This window comes from Pan troglodytes, chromosome 2, assembly GCF_028858775.2.
Source record: "Pan troglodytes isolate AG18354 chromosome 2, NHGRI_mPanTro3-v2.0_pri, whole genome shotgun sequence".
Taxonomy (NCBI): Eukaryota; Metazoa; Chordata; class Mammalia; order Primates; family Hominidae; genus Pan; species Pan troglodytes.
This window is the reverse complement of record NC_086015.1, coordinates 103,054,496-103,081,561: the sequence shown is the minus strand read 5'-3', so window position 1 is coordinate 103,081,561 and position 27,066 is coordinate 103,054,496. Positions and strand designations below refer to the sequence as shown.

Sequence of the window (27,066 nt, the reverse complement as noted above, 5' to 3'; positions counted from 1 at the left end):
TGTATCATGTGCAAGGAGGTGCAAACTAGCAATAGCAAGTAGAGAAGAAACTTAGTCTTAGAAATCTGATTCTTTCCATTTCAATTTCAACTCCGAGAATCAGCTGGGGACTCCTTTGAGGAGTCAATCTCAGTCTCTTCATTTACAATCATTGTGTCCTCTGCCAAGTTACAGAATCACCATAAACCTCAGTTTCTTTAGGTGTACCATGAAAATAATAACTAGCATTTGAGGTTTGCAAAAATTGCCAAGACAGTGCCAGGTCCACAATAGATGGTATGTGTTTTGGAGCTCCTTCAAAATCAGTGTAGTATTTTAAGAGAAATTGGTATATATTTATATCAGACGTATAGTGTTTCCTTTTTTATTTCAATAAGAAAAATTCTACCCAAGTTTATTCAATCATTGTTTCTATATACATGTCATGTGGGTATAGTTCTGGAGAGTAAGTCTATTGGGAGAGCAAATGTGAAACTAGAAGACGTTCTTTGACTATTTTCTACCTCTTCCAAGGAACTCCTGAGTTAAAAATTCATCTGGCTCCTATTTTCTGCAGAATTTTGCTTATTTGAAATGTTCAAGAAATCAACTGATCTGACTTCAAACAGACGAGGCTTTGCTGGCTATGTAAAAGCCCTGTTTGTGTTACTCCCAAGTCTGGACTTTGCAAGCAGCCAATTCCCTTCATACCTTAGCAGAGGACTTCTTTTTGGCTGCCTACCCTCTGTGCTGAGCCAAATGTCAGGCTGGGAATGGAGGCGATAAATCTCTGTGAGTCTTCATAGTTAGAATTTCTCCTGTTGCTTCTGATAAGGAAATGACAGAGTCTCTCAGGTCTACACATGAATGTCAGAGAAATTTGTAATCCAAATCATGTTTAGCTCAGAAAATGGTAAGCAAAATGTGCTAAACCTGGCTTTGAGTTAACTCAGATGGTTTTGAGGGTTTGGGTTGTGGACATAGAATTTATGTTCATTCTCGACTAGATTGTCCTTGGACATTTTTAGAATAAAAAAATTCCTATCTATCTTTAAAAATATTCTGACTAAATATTTAATATTTCTCTATGGGAGAGGGGGCAGCAAAATTCTTTCTAGCTGAAGTTCTTTGCAAAGAAAATATCTTTTCTTTGCCTAGTAGAGCCACCTCACTGTTTGTACTCCTCCCTCTGCCTCTTTTTCTCCATTTATTTTGGTACTTCCAAGTTTCATGCTAAGCCTCAATGACTGACTGAAATGAATGTGATTGGAGACCAGGAATTCCTCAAAGATGGAAAGATTTTTCTATGATGTATTCACGTGCTCTGAGATGACTAATGAAGCCAATCCAGGTCTGGCCAACTCCCTCATGAGCACAGTGAAAAGACATTCTCAAAATAAAACAAGGAAAACTTTTTTTTTTTTGAGTCTCTAGTTGATTTTGAGTGTTTTCCATCCAACAACATCACTGACAATATTCACTGTCTGACATTTTAGTAGAAGTGGTAAAAATTGCTTCATATAGCAGCAATTCCTAGGCCTTACTCTCATTTGCCTGAGACTCAAAAACATATATAAAGAAGAGGAAGAGAGTGATGTGATTGTCCATGGTAGAAATACTACATGGGTTTGGTTAGCCAAGTGGCCCCTTTCAAAGAACCATGATCACACGGTAGGAGAAACCCATTTAAAATGTTCTCTCCCAAGCCTACAGCCAGTCAGCTCCTGAGGATGATTTTGTTGGCACAAAGCAATACAATCAATGAGTTTGGCACAGTCATCATTTGAAGTGAATTGTTCTATCTATTCTTTTTACGGTTGAAACAACTGGCTTGAGTTTTATTGATTTAACTAGCTCTTTTGGTGTCATGTAGATACAGCTTTTCAAACTAATAAAGCAGAGTCATTGTGTGTCTAAAAAAACATTGGTTAATCTGAAAATCTTGTACATTTGATCTTGGCATGTGTTTTTTACTTATGTTTGAACATGGATGTGTCTGATGTCCTAAGAGTTCATTTCAAGCAAAATATTGAATCATAGAATGAAAAATCTACCCAGATATTTTAGCCCTTATGTAGTTTTCCCTTTTTCTCATGTTTATGCTATGACTTGGGACAGGGTAGTTTAGGAAATCATTTCGAGGATATTTCTAGGATAGAAGTCTTTCTGTCGCTTTTTAGCCTTATAAATTTTAGAAGCTCTGAGAGAACTGAGAAATTACATAGCAAATACAACTCCTTTGCTTTTCATTTGTTATGCATTTGCTAAATGCGTTAATTTAACAAATATTTTCTTACCGTCTACTGTGATTCAGGCACTGTACTTCTAGACAGTGACAAATAAGATTGGTGAGATTCCTGTTCTCGTGGAGCTTGTATTTTAGTGAAGGGAGCAAGACAATAAACCAAACAAAATAATTTTAGATAGAGGTAACTGCTTAAAAAAAAAAAAAAAAAAGGAACAGGCTCTTGTGATGGGTTGGGAGTAGGATCGATGCAACTTTAGATGGGCTGTCAAGAAGGGTTTTCCTGAGGAGGTGGCAGCTGAAAGAAGCCAGCCATATGACTCTCTGGACAGTGTACAGGCAGAGTGTTCAGCAAGTGTCAAGGCCAATAATAGTCCTTTATTATAAGGACTAAATGAGCTAGTAGGTGTAAGAGTGCTTAGAACAGTGCCTGGCATCTATAAATGCTAATTGTTTTGAATTCACTAAATATTCATTGAGTGTCTACCAGGTTCCAGTCTCAGTGGTAGGTGCAGGGAATTAAGGTTTATAAAGAGAGAGACCTGACTTCAAGGTGCTCAAATCAGACTTCAGTGAAGTATTTCTCAATGTGTGGTTTACAGACGACTTGTATCTTACTCACTTGCCTTCCTGGTTCCCAGTCTTCTCTACATGGAACGTGATTAGAAAGGCTTGGGGAGTGGACCAGACATCTGCATTTTCTACAAGCATGCTCTAGTTGATTTTTATGTCCCATAAAGATTGAGAACCACAGTCCTAATGAACAGGTTGTGATTAAACTGTGGTTCTTTTCAATACAGTGTCTGTTACAGCATCCAGTATAACCAATTGCCCGCACTGCAAAGAACACCTCATAATATTCAAGAGGAGCTCTGCTCAGTTTATACAGCCATAAATGTAATGGAATTATGTTTCACAATTAACATCCTGAAATCCTCAGGGCTAACTTTTTCATTGATCTTGAGCTGGCTGGGGGAAGTTGGATTAACCTGCTTTTGGCTATGGTTTGGAGAGTTTCCCTCTCAAGTGTCATTTAAAACCTGACAAAGAAAAAAAAGGTTTTTACCTTTTAGTAAGAATGTGCTAACTAATGTTTGCCAAAAGTTCTTGAATCCTGGAAGACATTCTACTTGTAAGCAGATTAGCCTAACTGAAATTCCTCCTTTGGGCTCCTGCTCATAACTATTTTTAAAGTGTGATGTCACCAAAAGGCAAGATGAGAAAGATTTATTTTATCTCTCTGTAATGTTCTACTATTAGCTTGATGCAAAAGTAAGTTTTTGCCATTGAAAGTAGTGGCAAAAACCATGATTACTTTGGTACCAACCTAAAAGAATGTATTCTATTCTATTTATTTTCTCACTTTAGAATAACTTATACAAATTTTAAAAGGTTTTGGATTCAAAGATCTCAAGGAACACTTGATACAAGGATAGATTCATGCTGATCAGGCTGAGTGACAGTAGTCTCTAAAATCCAGTCTAGATTCTATGCTGTAAAAATGTGAGGCTTCTGTTTTCTCATTAAATACTTTCTGAAAAGGGCCTTAGTTTGGGAACAGATGTATCCCATTCAATTCCTTCTTCATTTCTCATTTTTATCTCTTTACTAGTTTTCATCCATAGGTACTCAATAGCTACGGCAGATAAAATGATGGTGATGGAAAAAAGGCCAGCCCTGAGCATGAGGTCAGAACTGATAAAGGTAAATGAACTGATATAAATTTAAGTCAGGCTAGAATCTTAGACATGGATCTTAGAAGATTAGACAGAATTAATAAGGCAGTCAGAAGAAGTCATCTTTTGGGGCTACCAGCCTGACAATTATGTAGTTATTTGTTTAACTTTTCAGGTCGGCAGTGCTCCCCAACAAAGAGTATGAAGAATGGGTGAGAAATGTAGACCCCATAAAATCTGTAGAAACCTAAGATAAAAATCTGTTAATGCTTAGTCAATGTCATGAATGGTCAACAAGAGGTTAACTGTGACACCAGAGAAAGAGTGTATTAGACAAGAGTTGCACCCTGAGGAAGAAAAGTTTCTCCCAACATTTTTATTAGGTTTCACCTGACAAAATGAATTTTGATATAAAAACAAGTAGAAAGAAAAGATTCCTGTCTAATTTATTTTTCCCCTTTAAATTCAGCAATTTATTCAAGCTTTTCTTTATTTATTTCTTCATTCAACAAAGATTTGCTGAATGCCAACTATTTGCCAGGTGCAGTTCTAATTGCTGGGGATACAGCAAGAAGACAGAAAAGTCCCTGTCTTTCTAGAGTTTATATGCCATTAGAATTTCGTTTCTTCTTCATCTACAAAAATGACCATAGCTAATTCAGATCCATCAGAGAAGCTAAAATATTTAAAAGGAGCATTCTCTGTAAAAAGTAGGGACTGAAAAAGAAACCACATTTCCTTGGAATTTAGTGATCCTTCAGTTTTCCCTGCATATGGATCTTTACACTACTGTTTACATAGTTTTGGCTCTATGCTGGATTTACTGCTGATTTTGGCTAAGACATTTGTATCCCCAAAGTGAGTGTTTTCTTGATCATGCTTAGGTGATGTGATGGTACTGTCCCCAAATCTTTGAGTCCAAGTTCAGCACAGCATAGCTGCCTGGAAATTGAAGACCCTGGTTCCCATAAAAGAACCACTGGCTCAGAGACCAAGCACATTTCTTCCCATTTCTACTGTAACATTTATTTCTCGAGAGTATAAATCTCAGGCCGATATTTAACATTCTTTTTAACTGAACTGTGGACGTTTACCTTGTACTTCTTGAAAGAATTAGGAGCTAAGCTTCTATTATTCATATTTATAAACATGTCCTAAACAGGAGGCATGATTTTATAATTCATGAGTCTTTGAAACTGTTTTTACAAAGGAACACTTAGAAATATTACATCATATCAGGACCATGGTCTGGTTCAGAATTCTGAGAGTAGAATATTCCATGTGGCAGAATATAATTATTGCTATACATGGCTTATCCTAAAACAGGTGGTGACATTTTCTAAAGATTCTTGGACTAAAAGTCTCTTTCACTTTCAAAAATGAATTCTCAAATCTAGTTCACTGGTACAATTAGAGGATTATAAGATTCAGAAAGTGATTCTACCCCAAGCTCCCCTCTTTTGATAAATGGTATTCGTACTTATCTAGTTGCTCAGGCTCAAAGTGCAGGAGACATTCTCGATATCTCTTCTTCTCACACATCCAATCCATCTGCAAGTTTTATGATCTCTTTAATGAAAATGCATCCTGAGTCACTGGGCACCGATCATGTTTTGCCTGGACCACTGCCTTACCTCCCTGTCTCCATTCATGTGCGGAGTCCAATCTCCCCAGAGAAACCAGAGTAATGATTTAAAGAAGTAGACCAGATCCTGTCACTCTGTTCAAAATCCACCTGTGGCTCCCCACCCCAGTTCATGTAAACTCTGAACTCCCCTCCACAGCCTGCAAGACCTAAGTGATCTGGCTCCGCTCTCTTCTTTGACACCATCTGCTCTTTAGTTACCAGGCTCTGGCCAGTGGTCTTCTTGCCATCTTGCAACAAGCCAAACTGGTTCTCAGCCTTGGGACTTCCCATTTGCCTGAATTGTCTTCCAGATCGTTGTGTTGCATGGCCTTGCCTTCTTCAGATCTCAGATCCCATGTCACCTCCTCAGAGTGGCTTGTGTTGACCATTCAATTTTAAACAGCATCCCTCATCCTATCATTCTCTATCCCTTTCCTTTATTTGATTTTTCTTCATGATCAACATGGTATTAAATATTTATTTATATTCACATTTATCAACTCTTCTCCAACTAGACAGAATGTAAGTTTTAAGGGTAGAATGGCATTTTTGCCCTCATTCACTGCTAAACTCCCCAACCTAAAACAGTGCCAGCCACATAGTAGATTCTCAACACATGTTGGTTGAGTGAATTAATGGAGTGTTTACTATCCTTGAAGTCTAATTAATCATTTACTTCTACTATACTTGTATAAAGAACTTTTAAAAACTCAACTATCAGAGGGAGTCATCTTATTTCAGGATTTGATTGTTAAACTATAATTGTGGGGCCAAGCATAGGCCTAATAACTAGGATATATGAACCCTCACTTATTTTTTCAAGTTGTTTAAAGTTTCTTTGCTTCAATTTCCTTTGTTTTTCTTTACACTTCTGTGTGTCAATATCTTTATTTCTCAAATGGTGTTGATAATAAGCTTATCTAGCCTAATTTTAGGGTTGCTTTGGTGACTAAATATGTGCAAATACTTGAAATGACATCAAGAAATCTACTAAAATGAGGTACTGATAGTTTACCCTACTATATTTTAATTGTTACCCATTAGTCCTCTGACTCTGTCTATGTTTATTTTTCCTTCATTACCATGAATTTGATGCCAGCAAGTCTTAGCATGTTACACATATACAGATGCAAAGAAACCTAGTACTGTAGTACTTTGGTTTGATAACTCTGGTTTGGTCTATTGAGATAAATTATTTGGTAACTGAGATGTTTTAGATAAGGAACTAAAAGGATTATCAGGGACCTGGTTTTTAAATCCAAGAAGATCTCTGGTAAGAGAAGGTTGGAGTGAGAGGGGGTTGAACCTCAATCCACTGGCAAATATGTGATCTTTCTGTAGGAGTTCTTTGGTGAGGACCCTTGGGAGGCAGAGAACAGGCAGGGATGCAGAGCTCAGGTGCACAGGCCAAGTACAGTATTCAGAAAAATAAAGGAAATCTGTATCTTTCTTATTGAGCTCTTTAATTCTCCCACAAACACCATGTGTGTTATTGTTTACCGCTAGCACTTATGGACGATAGACCAGGAGATCAAATCTCTTGTCCTGGCTTCTTTCACACATGAGAGACAATTTGAAAAAAAAAAACAGTATAGTTATTATCCATGATCTCCCTCTTTGCTCTTGTGATCGCATTCAGTGGATAACTTGAGCAGCTACTCTAAAATTTAGTCTGACTTTACAGAACCCCCAAACCACATTTTTGGGAATTACATAACTATGTAAACTATGGTTTTATTTTTTCTATTTCATAGATGAAAAAGTGGATCTAAGTGACTTGTCTAAGATTGTATAGCAGGTGGAAAAATGATTCCAAATCTTAATCCAAGTTGGTGCTCATTTTGTTGCATTTGGCTTTCTGTAGGTAGAAACATTTCTTTAATTACTGGATATAAGCTGATTTCATTTGGAAGGATCAGAAAAAAGTTATTTATCCAGTGTATACTTAATAAAATTTTGCGAACCCATATCTGTAACTGACAACAGTTTACAAGTACTAATTGTTTCAGCAACTATGTTTTAAATTGATATAAGAGAGACTGGTTAGTGTAGTTATCTTCCCAGTAGCTGTCTAGGTTCAGTCCAAGCTCTACCATTTTACTGACTGGGCAACCTCAAGCAAGTCTTTTCATTGCTTTGTACATTTGTAGTTTTATTTCTTGTCTCCAAAATGGGAAAATTTGTATTATCTCATTGGTTTGCTGTGAATAATTGAACATATTTAAAGCATAGAACCATGCCTAGCACATAGTAAGTACTATATATGTATTTATTTTCATAGTACTGAGATACAAATGTAGATAAGACCGGAGCACATTAGACTTTATCCTTAAGGGATCTCATTTTGAACATAGTTTTGTGTAAAAAAAAAAGCAGCTTCTAAATGAAAAAGTAGCATTTCATTCTGTAGTCTCTTGATGCAGTAATTCAAAGTCATCACTAGATGGCACTTGTGATCCATGCGACTTCAGCTGCAGCGGTACTAACTGATGGGTCCAACCCTGGCGTCAGTGTTTTCTATACCCTATAGCATTGAGAAGTCAGGCAGTTTCTTTCCCACAAAGTGAGCCTTTAACAAAACTCCAGTCAGCAAAGCTTTCATTCTGTGGTCACCCTTGGGGCTCACCCATAGGCACCTAGTCCTTCTGATGGCAGCCTCACAGAAATGTGGGTTTACTTGCCTGCATCTTATCATATCAGGAGTGCCTTTCACCAGATAACAACAGGATAGTGTCAGGATCCTGTGTCAAGAAGATCAGTTAGTGGTTCTTAAAGTGTGGTCCCCCTGCCAGCAGCCTCACCATCATCTGGCAATTTGTTAAAAATGCAAGTTCTTGGGCCCCATCAGATCTGCTGACCAGTATTTTAATAAGCCTTCCAGATGATTCTGATGTCTGCTAAAGTTTGAGAACCATTGAGATAAACCAGTGCATAGCATCATATATAAAGGTTGGTGCTGGAAGGGTCCTCAGATAACATTTTGCCCAGTCCTCCCATTTTGCTGAGAAGGAAAACTGAGGTCCAGAGAAGTTAAATGATTTACTACAAGTCATAGCAGTAGGCATGTGGCAGAGCCGGGCTCCAGGGCTGGTGAGTTGCATGTCCCAGCTTTCCTCATATACCCATCTCCCCTTCTCCCCCTCTAAACTGAGGCCACTAGGTGCACATTCTAGCCTGATACCTACTCATGAAATTAAAAAGTCATTTATTTATGCAGGAGTTTGTTCATTTCAATAGACATTTCTATGATGATACAAAATTGAGTATGATGAATTCACTGTAGTCCAGAGTGTGTGCATATGTCTACATGCAGGTGTGTGTGGGGGGGCATGTGGGGGGTGTGAGGGAGAATCAAGTAAAAGTCATCATCTCAATTGATAGGAGAGGGATATATGCAGACAACCATGGGAAATAGGTGAGTGCAATCAGGGATTAGGTAACGCAGGTAAGAGGAAAAAACTTTGGAGCTGACCTTGGGTGATAAGTAGGAGTTCAGCAGATATAGAAGTCAGGATAGGGCATTTGGGGAGAGGGATCAGAATATACAAGCACATGGAGCCATAAAATAGTGTAGGGGAATCACAAGAGTTTTGCTTGAAGGGAAGGGAGTAGTGGAAGAGTGATCATGTTATAAATAATAATAATATTACTACCACTACTACTAATAGCTGGGACTTATTAAATGTTAACTATGACCAAACCCTGTACTAACCATTTTATATCTATTATTGATTTAATTCTTAAATGATTTTGCAAGAGTCTACTCTTATTTCTACTTTACAGATGACAATGAACATGTCCACACTGTGCTAGTTTCCTTAAAACCAAGTGTTACTATTTTCCATTTCTTAGACCAACATTAAACTTAGAAAAAGAGCTTTCATGTTTACTTCTTCCAGGATGTCCATAATGCAAAGTAAGTATCTATTTGCAGGGGATGAGGAGTATAGTCTTAATATATATAATTTTATTATAAGCATATTTTCATAATTGCATTAAATCAGGAGGATTTTGGCAATAATTTGGATTTTTTAACTCAAAGAATGAATGTCCCATTATTCTTCAGCATATCAGCAACTTTAGAAGTAGCCAATTTTTCATCATAATAGAAGAATTGTGTCTTAAAAGTGGCTAAGAACGCTCATTTCAATTGCTTGACTCACTAAAGAAAGGAAGCTGAGGAATGAATGAATAACCTGGTCTGAAATCATTGGTCTGTTTTATTTTTAGTTTTAACTTTATAAGTGTTCATTGTGAATGTGCTTTCCACAGTCACTGTTAGCGTCTTTCCTTCATTGCGTAGGACTGCCCACAACCAAACTAAAAATTTGAGTTATAATTAAAGTTCTAGTAGGATTCAAAATATCTAATTTTTCGTCGGTAAGATTCAAGATATTTCTGGATTCTTTAAGATATTTTTGAGTGATTTTACTTTTTTCTGAGAAGATAAATTTTCTTTTCTTTTTTTCAGTCTCGCTCTGTTGCCCAAGCTGGAGTGCAGTGGTGCGATCTCAGCTCACTGCAACCTCCACCTGCCTGGTTCAAGCAATTCTCCCTGCATCAGCCTCTCAAGTAGCTGGGATTACAGGCACCCACCACCACACCTGGCTAATTTTTGTATTTGTAGTAGAGGCAGGGTTTCGCCATGTTGGCCAGGCTGGTCTCGAACTCCTGACCTCAGGTGATCTGCCCGCTTTGGCCTCCTATATTGCTGGGATTACAGGTGTGAGCCACCATGCTTAACCCTGAGAAAATAAATTTTCTGGTCCTACTTTCTCATCTGCAAAATATTGGCATTGGAGGAGATAATCTAGAAGGCCCCTTCCAGCTCTAATGGTCTGTGGATTTATGATTTAATGATTAAATGGCACAAATAACTCATTTCTGAATTTTCTTTGTAGTAAAATTTTAGTATTCATGAAAGAAATTATAAGACCAAATCTCTCTCCATAAATTTTTAAATGGCATCTCTAAAATAGCTCTATATTTCACTTTTTAGGATCACTGAGACTCTATCCAGCTCAAAGATGTGTTTATGTATTTCCGCCTGACATTTTACACACTTAGGAGCCAATAATAAGGCCAGTTTTAAGTAGATGCCATTAGAAATGATTGATGGCCAGTTTATGTTTTAAGGTGAAAGAGGCACACTTTAATGATGCTCTACTTTTCTGATTGCCACAATAACAACTTTCAGCTTTACCAGCCCGTATTACAACTTTGATCTTTACACTCATGTTCATAGCTGCAGGTGAAATGCTTTCTCAAGAAAATCTTGAAAATTCAATCCAATTTTTAACCTTTCTTGTCTAGAGAAGTTGAATAGCCTACAGGTTGCTTTATATTGAATCAAAGAAAGGGCAATAACACCTGGAAGGAAGAACCTATTACATTTGTTATTTTTTTTAAAAAATTTTGTGATTGAGAGCAAAATTTGCATTTTACTCCCCCTGGACAATTTTGTCTTTATCACCTATCGATTTTGGAGTCAATTACAATATTTTTTCTGTTTACCAATTATAAAAGCAATATATTTATTTTGAAAAATTTACAAAAGAGTATACATGAGGGCACAAAACTGTCTAAAATTCTGCCACCCAGAGTTGGCTATTAATATTTTCTTTTTATTTAATTCTAGGTAAACATGAACATTAGGAAACTGGGGCCAGGTGTAGTGGCTCACGCCTGTAATCCCAGCACTTTGGGAGGCTGAGGTGGGCGGATTCCTGGAGATCAGGAGTTCAAGACCAGCCTGGCCAACATGGCGAAACCCTGTCTCTACTAAAAATACAAAAATTAGCCAGGTGTGGTGGTGTGCACCTGTAGTCCCAGCTACTCAGGAGGCTGAGGCAGGAGAATTGCTTGAACCCAGGAGGTGGAGGTTGCAGTAAGCCAAGATCATGCCACTGCACTCCAGCCTTGGCAACAGAGCAAGACTCTGTCTCAAAAAAAAAAAAAAAAAAAAAAAAGAAGAAGAAAAAAAGAAAAAGAAATTGGCAACAAGTTATACATTCTATGTTGAAATATTCTTTAAACAATTAATATATAGTTAACTCATGCATAATTTTAAATCTCTACCTTCAAAGATAACTTGTTATCACTATTATTGTATAAAAGTTTATAAAACTCTTTAGTTTTCATTATTTTGTGATTTTCTTAGAGCCATTTTGATTTAGGTTCCTTTTGTTTGTTTGCTTTAATCTCTCCTTGTTCTAGAAAATATTTATGGTAATTTCAGCACCTCTTCTTCCAAGTGAGTATAATGGAGGAAAGCAAACCTCTGAAATTCAAACTACGTAGTTTATTTTTTAATTTTTTTTTACATAAGACCTTTGCTTTATGAACAATAGGTAAATTTTAACAAACAGGAATAGCACTATAAAGATTTCTATTGAAACATAAAGAAACCCTTTAGAACATGAATAGTGACTCCCCTTCTATTTAGTCATAAGTATGCATTTTTCAAAAGCATGTTCATAAACCTATCAATCAGTGTTCTCTTTGAGGGTAGAGCTCTGGTCTTACTGCTCAATATTCCCTCAGTGTCTAGAACTGTTCCTGATCCATTGCATTTTCTAGGTAGATGCTTGTGGAGCTTAAATGAATAAAATAAAATCAATTCCAAATATTCTTATACTGTCATGATAGGTTGAGTTATGATTTTAAATTGCTTTGAAATAAGAAGCAGTAGTGGTTAAGACCTTTGGTTCTGTTCCCTCTTGCTGATTTTCAAAGCCCTGTAAAGATGAAGTGAGAGAACCTTGGTGTAACTCTTAGCATGGTACTTGAGCCCACATAATAACTGCCAAATAGATGCTAGATTTTAGTTATCTGTGCTATCTTTTACTATACATATTTTTTCTTCTAAATAAGAACTCATTTTTCCTGAGGACTTTCAGTTAGATTGTTCCATAACAGAAATAAGCTATTTATTTAGGGATTGTATGTAAAATATCTTAATGACTTTGTAGGTAGAATAAAACATACTGTACAACAAAGTTATATACAATTATTATTTTACATAGTATATATCAGCCTAACAGTTTAATGTCTCATTCATTCATAATGTTTAATGGGAACATATTTGAAAATAAAGAGTGCTATAGAGCCATACTAATTTATAGTTCTTGCCATAGCACTTTTACTTCTAAGTCTCTCAAGTATTCAACGGTATAAAATGGACCCTTTTAATGAATGAGCAATTTGGGGAATCAACTAATGAAGCCAGATTTTTTCCTGCATGTGGAAGATGTGTGAGAATGCCCAAATCATTGCTGCTAATCTACCTTGCCCTCTGTTTGACAGCATCTTAGGGAATTTGTATCAACTACATCAAGCCAGGTACATAAACAAGTCCAGTACTGTGAAATTAGTATGTGGGCTCTGAACAGTGGAATCCTCTGGTCAGTGCTGTCGCATAGGGACAATGTGAGTCAAATATCAACTTTATGTTTTTTATTATCATATTAATAAGTAAAAAGAAACAGGTGAAATTAATTTTATTAAACCATATTTGGTAATATTTATTAATATATTTATATTTATTACTTTTATTTAACTCAAAATATTAAAAATATCATTTCAACATGCAATCAATATATAAAGTATTGATGAGACATTTTACATTCTGTTTTTCATTCCAAGTCTTAGAAATTTGGTGTATATTTCACACTCACAGCACATCTCAATTGGGACTAGCCACATTTCATATGCTCAGTACCAGAATGTGGTTAGTGGCTATCATATTGAACAGTGCAGCTATAGTCATTCCTGCTTTGCCACCATTGGAGGTGCCAGAGGGTGGCAATGTGGTGTAGAGGAAAGACAAAGACCAGCCGGGAATCTTAGACTATGACTGTTCCTGACTTGAAAAAGTGATTTAGTTTCTCTGGGTCTCAAATTCCTCCTCTTTGTAATGGGGATCGTTAATAACTGCCATACTCTTTTCAGGAAGCTGCGGGGAAGATTAAATAAGATATTGTATGTGAAAGTGCTCTGTTAGATCATAAAACACCATACACATGTAAAGCATTATTAGCTCTTTTGTTGTAGATTTACTCTCATGACTTGCCCAAGGCCACATTCCAAGTTGGTAGGAGAATGAAGGATAGAATCTGGGGCTTCTGACTTCCAGCCATCTGCTTCAGCTAAAGGCTATTCATACCAAGCTAGTTTTAAAATTTCTTTTTATTTTTAAGTCTTTTTATTTTAAAAAATCGAGGAAGGAAGACAGTGGCAGTAACAAGTAAATTCCATATTGAACAGTAAGGGTCTTCTTGGCCACAGTCATAATGTTCTGCAGTAAAATTATATGTACAGAATATTTATATACTTATATACTCAGAATTACAGTCATCAAAAATTGGAGTTTATTGCTGTCATATAATATAAAATCCCATGTTCTTCAAAGTTTCAAACAACTTTTAAAATGAACTGTGGTTTCCCCACTCTATTTATTTCCAAAGTGTAGTACAACCACAAGAAAGCCCTTCCGTAGTGGGCTTGATTAATAAAACAGATATGGATCAATTCAACAGGTTTTCCGTGGATATTTTTGGTTACAGATGTAGCTCATTAATTCCCATGTGTGGGACACCACCTCTCTAGTGTAAATCCAAGAGACACATTAATAGCTGAACAAAAAATGGGAATAATTCAGTTCAACCCATATTATTTAGTACATACTATGTGTAAGGCACATTCGGTATCTTAATGAGCAAAAAGCTTGTTTTTATGATCATTGTTACTTAGAGGTATATGTTATTTAACTTGAGGAAAATATATAATCTCTCTACCAAAATGTCTATGTTCTATCATTCAGGAATCTATATTTTTGGAAGGTAAAAGGATCAGAAAGAAAACTCTAGATTATTAAAAATAATTTAAAAAGTTACATTCTGTGCTTTTGGAGGGCATGCAAAAGATTAGTTATCATGATCTATTTCCATTTTCTTAATTGTATGCCTATCATGGTGTTCATATTTAAGCTTTTTTGGTCATTATCTATATTTGTTTCAAATACATTTCTTCATAGAACTTAATAAACTACATAAAACATTAAGAGTTTTATACTATGTCAAGTTAAACCAAGTCCATTTTCACTAAGAAAAAGGTGTACATTCAAAAAATTCTTTATTCTTTTTTCAATCAAAATTCATTTAAAAAATACTTTCAGCTGGTTATTTTCACTGACAAACTTATCATTTGTAAGCTCCAGGCCTGCCTGAATTGATGACCATGTTGAATAAATGTGATTTTTATTTTTACTTGCTGAATCATTGCTGTTGACCATTGAATGAAATAGTTTATTGAATGGCCTTTAAGTTTTATTGCTTTTGCACCCTAGTTTAAAAACAAAGAGCTTAATTTCTTAAAAGTTCAATAAAATGTATTTTTGGTATTTCCACCAGAACTTTACAAGCAATTTCTCTCCTCTGCCCTTTAATAACCACCTTCTGCATTTTTATGATTTAGTTTAACATTATTATTATACTTTTTTTACTGGGAGAGCTCATCAATGCCCTTGGCAGTAAGATTTTGTTACAAGAAATCCAGAAGCCGAGCCTATCATTGGTTGCAACAATTACAAAGTTTCTCTGGGTTGAGTTCAGAGGCTTACTCTGACATTATGGCTGTTACCCACATCATGCCTCTTTCCTCAGTTTTTCTAATATCCACGAGTGCTATAATCTGCTGCTTCGATGAGCATGTATTTTTTATTCCCTGGGTTTGCATTATAAATATTTCATTTGGAGAACATCTGGCTTTGATGGAATCCAGCCAAAATAATTAGTGGTACCTATATTAAAAATGTAATGCCTTAGTAAAATCATTAATGTATTTGCATTTCTCCAGGAACTCTAAATGGATGCATTCTAGACAGGATGCAGTCAATGAGGGATTAATGATAGGGCTAAATGCTGTGCTTTTCCTTTCGTTCAGGTATTCACCCCGCCCCAAAAAGAACAAGAAAAATCTGGGGAATCTTAGCAATTCATTCTTTTAATTATGAAATAAAATTAAATAGACTATAAAAACCATTGTATATTAGGAAATATTGAGTCGTGTGTCCAAAAGTCACGCTTAAGACCAGGCAATAGTAATAAGCATAGGATGGCTGTGGATACTATGAGATAATGTCTACTTGTCAGAAATGGATGGTATGTTGTGGTTTTTTTTTTTCCATCAAAGTTTGAAAGTTAATGATGTACTTTATGTTTTTATTGCTTCTGCTGAGAGATCAATTAAGGAATAAAAGGGATTCTGGCATGCTGTTATTATTATTTTTCGCTGTGAGTATATTCAATACCACATACAAAGAAAACCATTTCCGTCATATCATGCTCTGTTTCATTCATCCTAGATTGTTTTTAGGAAAATTTAGTACATATCACTTCAGTCGTCTGAAAGGAATCATTTCTTCATTACAGCTCATAACTTAAAACTATAAAATATCAGCCAGAAAAAAAGTTGGCCCAATTAAGAGAAATATGATAATGGTAGAAAAACATATATAGACATGACTGAGAGATGATAAGATTATTTTAATTTTCCCATTTGCACTGGAATTATTTATGTTACAAATCTCCAGATCTTTTATTACTTAAAACCCTCTGCTGAATCATGAAAAGAAGCTTAAGTTCGCAATTTTCCTCTGCAAAATCTAACTCCTAGCATCTGGAGAACATTTGGATACCTAGTCAAGTTCTATGGAAATGATTATTTTAAGACTCTATTCAACATGCCTAGACTTAAACATCAGCTAGGATCACACTCTGCACATGTATTTTACTACAGGGGATTTGAAAACCTAATATTAGTAGCAATGGTCTCAAGGCTTTTGCAACGATGGGGATAGGGATGGGAGACAGGACATGCAGGCAGGCTAGACACTGAGCATCTGCCAAGGGCCCTTGTGCTCCTGGACAGCGATCTGCGGCTTTACCTGTGGACCACCCAGACCACTGCCCTGCCCTCTGTTGCTCCTCACACTTACATTTATACTTGACAGGACTGCTGAATCAAATCAAAGACCAATGTCCTTGCTGGTGCCTTCCTGTGACACCTCTGGGGCTGGTTTCTGTCTCTTCAGCAGATGCTACTCTGCTTTCACAACAGCTTCTAAAGTAGAAAAAAGAGGATACTTTTACTCAAGGCAATTAAAAGTGCATTATCAAAGTGTATTATTCTGGATCATAGGAGAACTTGCATAATAGGAATGTATAAATACATAAAATGCTATTAGTTTATTTTTCTGCTATACTATATGTAGTTTTTGTTCAAATAAACAGCAAATTGTATATCTTTATTGCTTTTCATGGTTATATTATATGGTAAGTTCTCACCAGTTCAATTTCCATTAATACATATTGGAGATAATTGGAAAGACTTTGGGCATTTGCCATAGATAATGCAAATTTATGAAGAAATATTAATAATACCTCAGGGAAAAAAGTTAATTTTATTTAAGAAGGGTGAACTTTTTAAACAATACATTTCCTGTCAATTTACATATAGCAGTATTTGAGTTATAAATTATTCTTGGTTATTTATCAAATCACTTGTGATGGGGCTTTAATATGGTGACACTTTTATGTTTTCATTTGAGTTTTTGGCACAATTTAACTAGTTGAATAAACTTTGTAAGTTCTCTATACCCTAGACTTTTTACAAAGTATATGGGACTTGTCTCCAATTAAAATGTATTTCAGAAATTTAACTCTGTTTTGGGTAATAGATACTCTCTATTTTATTTTCGTGTGTTTCACAGGAACTTGTTTAAGAAATATCGGCCGGGCACGGTGGTTCACGCCTGTAATCCCAGCACTTTGGGAGGCCGAGGCAGGTGGATCACGAGGTCAGGAGATTGAGAGACCATCCTGGCTAACACGGTGAAACCCCGCCTCTACTAAAAAAATACAAAAAATTAGCCAGGTGTGGTGGCGGGTGCCTGTAGTTCCAGCTACTTGGGAGGCTGAGGCAGGAGAATGGCGTGAACCTGGGAGGCGGCGCTTGCGGTGAGCCGAGATCACGCCACTGCACTCCAGCCTGGGCGTCAGAGTGAGACTCCGTCTCAAAAAAAAAAAAAAAAAAGAATTATCTACATTTGCTGTTCAAAAAATATTTTAAGAGGAACAACTTCAGTCATTTAGATAAATACATCAGTTTGAAAGCCAGTATTTGTTATAAATGCAGAACTGGGTATCAAATTTAGTAAGTTTGAAATGTGATTTAAGTGGTATATTCTAGAGTAGTACTGTCCAATAAAACTTTCTGTAATTATGAAAATTTTCCATCTTTACACTATTCAGTATGGTGGCTACTAGTCAAGTGTGCTACTGAGCACTTGAAGTATGGCTAGTGTGATGGAGGAACTTAATTTTTAGTTTTACTTAATTTTAATTAATTTGAGTTAATTAATTTACCTGTGGATAGTGGCTCTAATATTAGAGAGTGTAGTTCTAGATTTTCTCTGTATTTGGTACTCAGCACAAAATGAAGAGGTACTTGAATGTCTTCTATCTGCGAAATGACTGTAAAAAAGCAGTAGTGTTCCTAAAGTACAAGGCCCGGGCTCTGACATGTGGCTTTCCCTACAGAGGCTACACAATGTGTGTTCAGGCCTGAAGGGTGGATACCGCAGCATCCTGCACTTTGGCTCAACTTGTAGATATTTAGACATAAACTTTGGTTTAGTCATAGGTGATTTGAGAAACTTTGCCTCTGGAAAGCCATGGGATTTCAAATTATCTTTAGTAATAAAGTTTAGTGATAGTAAATGGACTCAAGAGCTTGACTTTCCAGTCCACTCTCATGTAGTATGACATCTTGCAGAAGACTGGCAGGAAATACAGACAGATATGAAAGGAGATATACAACAAAGGTAGTTGCCTCCATGAAAAAAACTCTCCAGATTCAGACTGGATATCAGGAAAAGGCCTATAAGTAATTTTTGTGCCTCTCTTATATCATTCTTCAATAAATATTTATTGAGCACCTACTATGTGCAAAGTATAATGCTTAGTGTTGGGGATACAATGTTGAAGAAATGAATTAGATTCCACTCTTCCCTCATGGTGCTGAACTGCATTAGACAATAAGATTTTTTTCAATTTTTCTTCTTCTTCTAAAAATTCATTTTTTTTCTTTCTGGTTATGGTCAAAATAAAACAAGGGGAAGATACATAGCATAATACAAATGCTGAAGATCACTGTTATGTACATGTCATGTATCTTATTCAGTTTAACTCTCTTTGAACAACTTTCCCAGACCCACACCTTGGTAGCTGATGAAACTACTTTTTGAAATGCAATAGTGGAAGCAGAGAAAAAACAGTGAAGATGCCTAAATTGCCATTTTTCAACCCTGAGACTAAGGATCATTTAACATTGAGTGCTTACCACATATTTTTAAAAGAGGTTCTTTTCTCTCTATGATCCAGAAGAATGTCCTTTAAAATAATTTCTAATTAAAAGACATTTTTGTTGCTATTAATGTGATGACACTTTTTTACTTTGTTATTCATAATACTGTGAGAAAGAGTGCTACAATTACTGTTTATGAAATGAATCAAATTATTTAATATTCAAGCACCATTGCAGGAACTAAAGGGAACCATTAGCTACACAGGCAATGTGTAACTCATTGTATTTCAGTTAATTTTTGAAGAATGAGCGAGAAATTTGGCACAGTACTAAGCAAGAATTATTTAGATTTGTTTTTTCTTCTCCACACAGCAGCTGTATAATTAAATGTATGGTCTGACCTGCATTTATAAAGTGAATTTTCAAATATGTCACTGATGGAAATCTAAGGATGAAAAGAATTAAGAATCAAATTAAATTAATGCAACTACAATACTTAGTACTTAAAGTATTTGAAGATCAAAAAATTATTGTTCTAAATATATTAATTGGTAATGTCCTTGATGTTGTAGACAGATGCTTAAAAATAATTTTTAAAAATGAATTATGAAGCAATGAAAGAAACCAAAAGATAGATAAGCATATATAAATACTTAAAAACCAGTTGCAGGTGAAAATATCATGAACAAAATTAAAAGGTGAAGGGGAGTTTGCTTTATTCCTTAAAAAATGTTATACCTTATGGAGGTTTTAAAACATGGCCAGATTCTTTGTTTCTCCTCTGTGTTCTCTCCCATTGAATCTGGGAGAGCTTATGAACTGACCAGTTGAGCACAGTGGAGCAGGCATTATGTAACTTCTGCAGCAGGATCACAAAAGGCCATGAGGCTGACCTTTTTTGCTGGAACATGGTTTTTTGGAGCTCTGAGTCTCCAAGTGAGAAGCCTGATTACCTAGAGACCACTACGCAGGAGAAGCCATTTGTAGGCACTCCTGTTGACAATGCCAGCAAATCTCAGCCTTCCTTTTATCACTGCCAGGGTACTAAACATGTGAGTAAAACCATGTTGGGCTCTTCAATTAACCAGTTGCCAGATGAGTAAGTCATGAGAGCAGAAAAAGCTTCTAGACCTACCTCAATTCCTGACTACTAAAATTGTAATATAAAATGTTTGTTGTTTTATGCTGCTAAACTCTGATGTGGTTTATTATGCAGCAAAGATAGCTGGAGCATACCCTCTTGTATTTATTATATTTTTACAACAGAAAGTTGGAAAACTGAATGTGGAATACACTCTGGGAAAAGTTGTTTGCAAGAATTAAAAAACAGTCTTAGTATACTTCCAATATAAAGAGCTCTTACAAATCACCAAGAAAAAAATACTAACACCATATAGGAAAATAGCCAATTAAATTTACAAAAGAAGATATTAAAAAGCTAATAAACATATTAGAAAGCCTTCAATCTCATTAGTAATGAAAGGAAATGCAAATTAATCTATGAAATTAAAATTTCGGTTATCAAATCAGCCAAGATGAAAATATATTTAATGTTGGTTGGGTTAAGTGAGAGTATAAATGGCACAGACTTACTGGAAAATAAATTGACATTATATACCCAGAGTTTTGAAAATATTTATATTATTTGATGCTTCTAGGAATTCAGGTAAGGAACTAATCAGAAATAAGGTAAATAATATAGAAAATGTTTACTACAGTTCTATTTATAGGAGTAAAATTATGGAAACAAGCTAAAAATCAATACAGTTAAATAAATTCTGTATTTTATATTATAGAATATTGTTTTATTATTTAGAATGGAATTTTCAATATTTTTCCTTTGTTAATTCTGATCTGGGCACATGATAGCAGAACAGAAAAATCTTGGTATGGACACATAGACTGAGCTTTGAAACCTAGATTTGCCATTTACTTTTCCTGGTGATATGGTTTGGCTGTGTCCTCACCCAAATCTCATCTTGAATTGTAGTTTCCATAATCCCCACATGTTGTGGGAGGTACCCAGTGGGAGGTAAGTGAATCATGGGGGTGGTTACCCTCATGCTGTTCTTGTGACAGTGAATGAGTTCTCACAGGATCTGATGGTTTTGTAAGAGGCTTCTCCCTGTTTCACTTATACTTCTCCCTGCTGCCACCATGTGAAGAAAGACATGTTTGCTTCCCATTCCGCCATGATGGTAAGTTTTATGAGGCCTCCCCAGCCATGCTGAACTGTGAGTCAATTAAACCTCTTGCCTTTATATATTACCCAGCCTTGGGTATGTCTTATTAGCAGCATGGGAACAGACTAATACAGTAAGTTGGTACTGATACTGGGGTGCTGCTATGAAAATACCTGAAAATGTGGAAGCGACTTTGGAACTGGGAAACAGGCAGAGGTGGGAACAGTTTGGAGGGCTCAGAAAAAGACAGGAAAATGTGGGAAAGCTTGGAACTTCCTAGAGACTTGTTGAATGGCTTTGACCAAAATGCTGATAGTAATATGGATAATGAAGTCCAGGCTGAGGTGGTCTCAGATGGAGATCAGGAACTTGTTGGAAACTGGAATAAAGGTCACTCTTGCTATGTTTCAGCAAAGAGACTGGCACATTTTGCCCCTGCCCTAGAGATTTGTGGAACTTTGAACTTGAGAGAGATGATTTAGGGTATCTGTTGGAAGAAATTTCTAAGTGGCAAAGTGTTCAAGAGGAAGCAGAGGATAAAAGTTTGGAAAATTTGCAGCTTGATGATGTGATAGAAAAGAAAAAACAAATTTTCTGGGGAGAAATTCAAGCCTGCTGCAGAAATTTGCATAAGCAATGAGGAGCCAGATGTTAATACCAAGACAATGGGGAAAATATCTCCAGAGTTTGTCAGAGACCTTCATGGCAGCCTCTCCCATCACAGGCCCAGAGGCCTGGGAAGAAAAAATGGTTTCGTGGGCTGGCTGTTTGCACCCTAGGGACTTGGTGCCCTGTGTTACAGCCTCTCCAGCTATGGCTGAAAGGGGCCATGGTACAGCTTGGGCCGTGGCTTCAGAGGGTGCAAACCCCAAGCTTTGGCAGCTTCCATGTGGTGTTGAGTCTGTGGGTACACAGCAGTCAAGAATTGTGGTTTGAGAACTTCTGCCTAGATTTTGAAGGATGTATGCAAATGCCTGGATATCCAGGCAGAAGCCTGCTGCAGGGGTGAGGCCCTCATGGAGAATGTCTGCTGGGGCAGTGCAGAAGGAAAATGTGGGGTTGGCCCCCCCACAAATAGTCCTCACTAGGGCACTGCCTGGTGGAGCTGTGAGAAGAGGGCCATTGTCCTCCAGACCCCAGAATGGTAGATCCACCGACAGCTTGCATTGTGCACCTGGAAAAGCCACAGATACTCAATGCCAGCCATGAAAGAAGCTGGGAGAGGAGGAGCCAAGATGGCCGAATAGGAACAGCTCTGGTCTACAGCTCCCAGCGTGAGCAATGCAGAAGACGGGTGATTTCTGCATTTCCATCTGAGGTACTGGGTTCATCTCACTAGGGATTGCCAGACAGTGGGCGCAGGTCAGTGGGTGCGCGCACCGTGCACGAGCCAAAGCAGAGCGAGGCATTGCCTCACTTGGGAAGCGCAAGGGGTCAGGGAGTTCCCTTTCTGAGTCAAAGAAAGGGGTGATGGACAGCACCTGGAAAATTGGGTCACTCCCACCCGAATACTGCGCTTTTCCGACGGGCTTAAAAAACGGTGCACCACGAGATTATATCCCGCACCTGGCTTGGAGGGTCCTACGCCCACGGAATCTCGCTGATTGCTAGCACAGCAGTCTGAGATCAAACTGCAAGGCGGCAGCGAGGCTGGGGGAGGGGCGCCCGCCATTGCCCAGGCTTGATTAGGTAAACAAAGCAGCCTGGAAGCTCGAACTGGGTGGAGCCCACCACAGCTCAAGGAGGCCTGCCTGCCTCTGTAGGCTCCACCTCTGGGGGCAGGGCACAGACAAACAAAAAGACAGCAGTAACTTCGGCAGACTTAAATGTCCCTGTCTGACAGCTTTGAAGAGAGCAGTGGTTCTCCCATCACGCAGCTGGAGATCTGAGAACGGGCAGACTGCCTCCTCAAGTGGGTCCCTGACCCCTGACCCCCGAGCAGCCTAACTGGGAGGCACCCCCAGCAGGGGCACACTGACACCTCACATGGCAGCGTATTCCAACAGACCTGCAGCTGAGGGTCCTGTCTGTTAGAAGGAAAACTAACAAACAGAAAGGACATCCACACCAAAAACCCATCTGTACATCACCATCATTAAAGACCAAAAGTAGATAAAACCACAAAGATGGGGAAAAAACAGAACAGAAAAACTGGAAACTCTAAAAATCAGAGCGCCTCTCCTCCTCCAAAGGAGCGCAGTTCCTCACCAGCGACGGAACAAAGCTGGATGGAGAATGACTTTGAGGAGCTGAGAGAAGAAGGCTTCAGACGATCAAATTACTCTGAGCTATGGGAGGACATTCAAACCAAAGGCAAAGAAGTTGAAAACTTTGAAAAAATTTAGAAGAATGTAAAACTAGAATAACCAATACAGAGAAGTGCTTAAAGGACCTGATGGAGCTGAAAACCAAGGCTCGAGAACTATGTGAAGAATGCAGAAGCCTCAGGAGCCGATGCAATCAACTGGAAGAAAGGGTATCAGCAATGGAAGATGAAATGAATGAAACGAAGCGAGAAGGGAAGTCTAGAGAAAAAAGAATAAAAAGAAATGAGCAAAGCCTCCAAGAAATATGGGACTATGTGAAAAGACCAAATCTACGTCTGATTGGTGTACCTGAAAGTGATGGGGAGAATGGAACCAAGTTGGAAAACACACTGCAGGATATTATCCAGGAGAACTTCCCCAATCTAGCAAGGCAGGCCAACGTTCAGATTCAGGAAATACAGAGAACTCCACAAAGATACTCCTTGAGAAGAGCAACTCCAAGACACATAATTGTCAGATTCACCAAAGTTGAATGAAGGAAAAAATGTTAAGGGCAGCCAGAGAGAAAGGTTGGGTTACCCACAAAGGGAAGCCCATCAGACTGACAGCGGATCTCTCGGCAGAAACCCTACAAGCCAGAAGAGAGTGGGGGCTGATATTCAACATTCTTAAAGAAAAGAATTTTCAACCCAGAATTTCATATCCAGCCAAACTAAGCTTCATAAGCGAAGGAGAAATAAAATACTTTACAGACAAGCAACTGCTGGAGATTTTGTCACCACCAGGCCTGCCCTAAAAGAGATCCTGAAGGAAGCGCTAAATATGGAAAGGAACAACTGGTACCAGCCGCTGCAAAATCATGCCAAAATGTAAAGACCATCGAGACTAGGAAGAAACTGCATTAACTAACGAGCAAAATAACCAGCTAACATCATAATGACAGGATCAAATTCACATATAACAATATTAACTTTAAATGTAAATGGACTAAATGCTCCAATTAAAAGACACAGACTGGCAAATTGGATAAAGAGTCAAGACCCATCAGTGTGCTGTATTCAGGAAACCCATCTCACGTGCAGAGACACACATAGGCTCAAAATAAAAGGATGGAGGAAGATCTACCAAGCAAATGGAAAACAAAAAAAGACAAGGGTTGCAATCCTACTCTCTGATAAAACAGACTTTAAACCAACAAAGATCAAAAGAGACAAAGAAGGCCATTACATAATGGTAAAGGGATCAATTCAACAAGAAGAGCTAACTATCCTAAATATATATGCACCCAATACAGGAGCACCCAGATTCATAAAGCAAGTCCTGAATGACCTACAAAGAGACTTAGACTCCCACACATTAATAATGGGAGATTTTAACACCCCACTGTCAACATTAGACAGATCAACGAGACAGAAAGTCAACAAGGATACCCAGGAATTGAACTCAGCTCTGCACCATGCAGACCTAATAGACATCTACAGAACTCTCCACCCCAAATCAACAGAATATACATTTTTTTCAGCACCACACCACACCTATTCCAAAATTGACCACATAGTTGGAAGTAAAGCTCTCCTCAGCAAATGGAAAAGAACAGAAATTATAACAAACTTATCTCTCAGACCACAGTGCAATCAAACTAGAACTCAGGATTAAGAATCTCACTCAAAACCGCTCAACTACATGGAAACTGAACAACCTGCTCCTGAATGACTACTGGGTACATAACGAAATGAAGGCAGAAATATGGCGCATGTATACATATGTAACTAACCTGCACAATGTGCACATGTACCCTAAAACTTAAAGTGTAATAATAAAAAAAAAGATGTTCTTTGAAACCAACGAGAACAAAGACACAACATAGCAGAATCTCTGGGACGCATTCAAAGCAGTGTGTAGAGGGAAATTTATAGCACTAAATGCCCACAAGAGAAAGCAGGAAAGATCCAAAATTGACACCCTAACATCACAATTAAAAGAACTAGAAAAGCAAGAGCAAACACATTCAAAAGCTAGCAGAAGGCAAGAAATAACTAAAATCGGAGCAGAACTGAAGGAAATAGAGACACAAAAAACCCTTCAAAAAATTAATGAATCTAGGAGCTGGTTTTTTGAAAGGATCAACAAAATTGATAGACCACTAGCAAGACTAATAAAGAAAAAAAGAGACAAGAATCAAATAGATGCAATAAAAAATGATAAAGGGGATATCACTACCAATCCCACAGAAATACAAACTACCATCAGAGAATACTACAAACACCTCTATGCAAATAAACTAGAAAATCTAGAAGAAATGGATAAATACCTGGACACATACACCCTCCCAAGACTAAACCAGGAAGAAGTTGAATCTCTGAATAGACCAATAACAGGATCTGAAATTGTGGCAATAATCAATAGCTTACCAACCAAAAAGAGTCCAGGACCAGATGGATTCACAGCCGAATTCTACCAGAGGTACAAGGAGGAACTGGTACCATTCCTTCTGAAACTATTCCAATCAATAGAAAAAGAGGGAATCCTCCCTAACTCATTTTATGAGGCCAGCATCATTCTGATCCCAAAGCCAGGCAGAGACACAACAAAAACAGAGAATTTTAGACCAATATCCTTGATGAACATTGATGCAAAAATCCTCAATAAAATACTGGCAAACCGAATCCAGCAGCACATCCAAAAGCTTATCCACCATGATCAAGTGGGCTTCATCCCTGAGATGCAAGGCTGGTTCAATATATGCAAATCAATAAATGTAATCCAACATATAAACAGAGTCAAAGACAAAAACCACATGATTACCTCAATAGATGCAGAAAAAGCCTTTGACAAAATTCAACAACCCTTCATGCTAAAAACTCTCAATAAATTAGGTATTGATGGGACGTATTTCAAAATAATAAGAGCTATCTATGACAAACCCACAGCCAATATCATACTGAATGGGCAAAAACTGGAAGCATTCCCTTTGAAAACGGGCACAAGACAGGGATGCCCTCTCTCACCACTCCTATTCAACATAGTGTTGGAAGTTCTGGCCAGGGCAATGAGGCAGGAGAAGGAAATAAAGGGTATTCAATTAGGAAAAGAAGAAGTCAAATTGTCCCTGTTTGCAGATGACATGATTGTATATCTAGAAAACCCCATTATCTCAGCCCAAAATCTCCTTAAGCTGATAAGCAACTTCAGCAAAGTCTCAGGATACAAAATCAATGTACAAAAATCACAAGCATTCTTATACAGCAACAGGAGACCAACAGAGAGCCAAATCATGAGTGAACTCCCATTCACAATTGCTTCAAAGAGAATAAAATACCTAGGAATCCAACTTACAAGGGATGTGAAGGACCTCTTCAAGGAGAACTACAAACCACTGCTCAAGGAAATAAAAGAGGATACAAAGAAATGGAAGAACATTCCATGCTCATGGGTAGGAAGAATCAATATCGTGAAAATGGCCATACTGCCCAAGGTAATTTACAGATTCAATGCCATCCCCATCAAGCTACCAATGCCTTTCTTCACAGAATTGGAAAAAACTACTTTAAAGTTCATATGGAACCAAAAAAGAGCCCGCATCGCCAAGTCAATCCTAAGCCAAAAGAATAAAGCTGGAGGCATCACACTACCTGACTTCAAACTATACTACAAGGCTACAGTAACCAAAACAGCATGGTACTGGTACCAAAACAGAGATATAGATCAATGGAACAGAACAGAG

General features: G+C 37.5%; 1 protein-coding gene across 7 annotated transcripts in view; it reads right to left on the bottom strand.

Moving 5' to 3' along the window:
- COL8A1 (collagen type VIII alpha 1 chain) overlaps positions 1 to 27,066 on the bottom strand; it is a 160,496-nt gene that overhangs the window by 37,845 nt on the left and 95,585 nt on the right. For all 7 annotated transcript variants that reach the window (XM_024355582.2, XM_009445993.4, XM_001141952.7 and 4 more), the window contains one exon: positions 16,524 to 16,648. The gene's annotated coding sequence lies outside the window, so the exon portion shown is untranslated. The remainder of the gene's footprint in view (positions 1 to 16,523; positions 16,649 to 27,066) is intronic.